General features: G+C 36.3%; 1 non-coding gene across 1 annotated transcript; it reads right to left on the bottom strand.

The window, feature by feature from the left end:
• Positions 1-3,882: 3,882 nt before the first annotated feature.
• Trnaq-cug (transfer RNA glutamine (anticodon CUG)) lies at positions 3,883-3,954 on the bottom strand. The gene has a single exon. It is a non-coding gene; the product is annotated as a tRNA-Gln (tRNA).
• Between the last annotated feature and the right edge of the window lie 201 nt (positions 3,955-4,155).

The following is a 4,155-nucleotide window of genomic DNA, read 5'->3' as shown; positions in this document are numbered from 1 at the left end:
CTCAAGGAACAGTCTTGGGTCCACTACTATTTTTAATTTACATAAATGATTTACCAAATTGCATTACTTCAGGAACAAAAGTCAGATTATTTGCAGACGATTGCATAATATATAGAACAATAAAAACAACACAAGACACAGATATTTTACAAAGAGAATTAGATGAATTACAGAAATGGGAATCAAATTGGAGCATGTCTTTCCACCCAGAAAAATGTCAGTTGTTAAGAGTAACAAAAAAACTAAAACAAATTAATTCCACTTATCTTATTCATGGCAAACCAGTAACACAGACTAAAAACGCAAAATATCTAGGTGTTATAATAAATGAAAAACTGTCATGAAATCCACATATTGATGAAACTACAAAAAAATCAAACAAAGCATTAGGATTTATTAAAAGAAATTTCTATAAATCAAATAAGAACATAAAACTAAAATGTTATTTAACCTTGGTTAGGCCAATAATAGAATATGCATCCTCTGTTTGGGACCCCTCAACTCAAGAAAACATTAAGAAACTAGAACAGACACAAAATAGAGCAGTGCGATTCATAACAAATGAATATTCACATTTGACTAGAGTAACACCTTTAGTAAAATCACTAAATTTAGAAAGCCTTCAGGACAGAAGGCTCAAAAGTAAAGTAGCAATAATACATAAAACACTGAACCATAATCTTCAAATACAAAAACAAAATTTAATCAAATACTCTGAAAGACACAAAGATAAAGGCACATTCCTCGTCCCATATGCTAGGACAAATTTGTACAAATACTCCTTCTTCCCTAGTGCTATTAGAGCATGGAATGGGTTGCCTGAGCTAGTCAGGAAAACCAGTGACTTGGCAGAATTTAAGTCATTGGTTAATATGCATGACTAAATGCATGACGCGTAGGACGTAATCATCTTCTTTTTTGAAGTAACGTCTGTATTATATAAGATAAGAAGATAATGGCATTTTAACAAAAAGTTACAACAATCATGCAATGCTATGTCCTCAGAGATGATCAGCAAATAGATTGTAACTTAAAATTGTGTGTTTTCGCTTGTAGTTGGCAACGAAAAAAAAAACACAGACAAACATAGAGGAAATAAGCTACCAGCAGATGGTCTCTCCACGAGACAGTTGGAGAGCTCTCAAAAAGACACACATGTAAGACCCAAAGACAAGCCATTTTTAAGACAGACGCAAAAGACTGAAAGAAAACTTAAATAGATCGTCGGAGGACAATGGCTTCGTCTGCTCTAGATGCGGAAAAACATGCAGGTCACAACTGTCTTGTAAAACACTGCACTCATCTTTAATCTTCGAAATCGAAAGAGATAGATATATAGATAGATAGATAGATAGATAGATAGATAGATAGATAGATAGATAGATAGATAGATAGATAGTCCGTCCATCGTGGTTCAATGATGACCACTTTTGTCCAGGGGACTGAGAGCTTTCCACTGGGGTTTTGTGCCTTCTCATGTGGCTGGTGAGACCTATGTGAGCCCGGAATGTTCGGCTGCACACTGGGCAGGTTATTCCAGCTGGAGCTAGTCTCATTGGCCTTGCTTTTCTTCCCTGGCGTTTTTCTTCTGCCGGCGTTGTTCTCTTGTCTTGCAATTTTGTGTATGTATCTGTGTGTGTGTGTGTGCGTAAAAAGCATATAGTTCACAATTCAAACGCTGTGACTTCATGGACATCAACATGCTCTAAGAACGACATTCGACGTCCATCAGCACCTGGTTGTACTGTGCGATCAAATGAAGCATGAAGTGTTCATTATGGTGGGGACATCTAAGGGCTGGGGCTCGTACCCTGCGTAACAAAACGTTTATCGAGCATTCACGAGGTTTTTTTGTGTTGCTTTAAAACAACTCGAGTAAAATAGAAACAGCCCCCATTGTTTCAGTGTGTTTAGTTCTAGCACACTCTGGATTCTTTCGCACCTTTCTTTTTTTTCTACTCGCCATTCTTGATGAAACTTTGCACTTCTATTTATTGTCTATGACAGTGTTTCCCAAACTTTTGACCTATGTGTACCCCTTTTATAATTTTTGTAATGCTGAGTACCCTTCGCTATTAGTTTTGTGCGAAATATCTGTCCGTCTGTCCGTCTGTCCCGTTTAGATCTCGTAAACTAGAAAAGATATTGAAAATCCGACTTCAAAATATTTTAGACCAGTCAAAGTTCTGATGCAACGGCTACTTTTTTTTTTCCTGAAAGCGAAAATTCTAATTTTTAAAATCAATTATGCAAGCAGTTTTTTAAAGAGAAAAAGCTAATTAGTATGCATTGTATGTTAGACCCAATTTAAAATGAATAGTAATCTTAAAAACTTTATTTTCGTAAACATTTTTTTATATAGCGAAAATTTCTTTTTTTTTTTTTTATTGAGGATTAGAATATGAGATTGAGCCTTTTCAAAACAATTACATTATTTATTCCGAACCGAGGGTCCCGGGTTCGAATCCTGGTGAAGACTGGGATTTTCAACTTCTGAGTCTACCCAGCTCTAATGGGTACCTGACATTAGTTGGGGAAAAGTAAAGGCGGTTGGTCGTTGTGCTGGCTACTTGACACCCTCGTTAACCGTAGGCCACAAAAACAGATGAACTTTACATCATCTGCCCTATAGACCACAAACTAGTTAGGCCAGGTTCACATCTAACTTTACATTCACTTTCACCTATCCTTTGATCTGCGGGACGGTTGGGGCACTACACAAGATCTGTTAACCTTCTTTCTCCATTCTTATCTCTCATTTGTCTTTGATATAATTTCATTCGGATGTTCTTTCTGAAAATAGTGAAGCCTACCTGGGTGGACCATTGGTCGTGCGGTTTGCGCGCTGGACTGGCGTTCGGATTTATCGACGGTCGAAGGTTCAAACCCTGCCTGCTCCCATCCCCCGTCGTCCTGAGGGAGGTTTGGACTAGGAAGTAAACTATCTTCAACTCTGAAGGATTATCCGAAATATGTAAAACATTTTACTTCGGGGGCCGATTTTGAGTTTGTGTTTCCACACAAACTGTCTTTTGTAACCTTTTTTTTTTAAAGAAAATGAAAATAAAACTTGCAGTATTGTGCTATGTGGAAGTGATTTTAGGGTGCATTGATTATCTGAAATTTTGTTTTTATATTTTGCTTATTTAAATAGTACAATTATAGAGGATGTGTCTTTTGTAACATAAATATGTAGACAAATAAAAATAAAACTATACAGGTCGGAATTTTTACGGCGCCCCTGAATCAACCCAGCTATAATGGCTATCTTAGTTAGGGAAAGTAAAGGCGGTTTCGTCGTTGTGCTGGCCACGGGACACCCTGCTCGTGAACCGTTGACAAAGAAACAGATGATCTTAACATAATATCTGCCCCATAGATCGCAAGGTCTTAAAGGGAAGCAAAGAAAAAAAAGAAAGAAAAGGCTTCGCAATAGCAAAATTTAGTATTATCTAGTTTGTTGATTTTTTTATGTAAAATGTCTCAGAATCGTTAGTTACATTGATTAAAGGCCACTAAATCAATATTACAGGATTGGGGACAAACTCTCACACGCGAAATATTACATGTAGAACAAATACAACACAGTCTACGCTTACGGCGCTCGGGCCTGTGTATGATACTCTCCCCGGGGCCCAGAGTATTGCTAAGGCCGCTTCTGAATGTAGAATATATGTACTGTAGAATATACAAAATGTAGAATATATAAGGTAGAATATTTAAAATGTAGAACATATGTAATGTAGAACATATATAATGTGGAATATATATTATTGTTCAAATTTCTATGTAAAACATAAATTAAAAAAAAAAAAATCTAAATTGTTAAAAAGAAAAAAAAAACCTAGTTAAAAAAAAAAACATCTGTAAAAGAAAATGATCAGGTTCCACCGAGATTTGAACTCGGATCGCTGGATTCAGAGTCCAGAGTGCTAACCATTACACCATGGAACCATATGTGAAGCCAATACAATCAATAAAGGTGTCTTTAGCTAGTTACATGAAAGAATGATTGAAAACACATTATTAGACTAGAGTTCACTAGCGACCACAATACACCTTGTGTTTCTAGTAGTAGATTTATAATACATAATAATAACCATGGGCGTAGCCAAGGATGTCGGGGTTACAATCGTCCCACTAGAAATAAAATTA

The sequence above is a fragment of the Biomphalaria glabrata genome, chromosome 2 (genome assembly GCF_947242115.1).
Source record: "Biomphalaria glabrata chromosome 2, xgBioGlab47.1, whole genome shotgun sequence".
NCBI classification, from domain to species: domain Eukaryota; kingdom Metazoa; phylum Mollusca; class Gastropoda; family Planorbidae; genus Biomphalaria; species Biomphalaria glabrata.
This window is presented reverse-complemented; position numbering and strand designations above follow the sequence as displayed.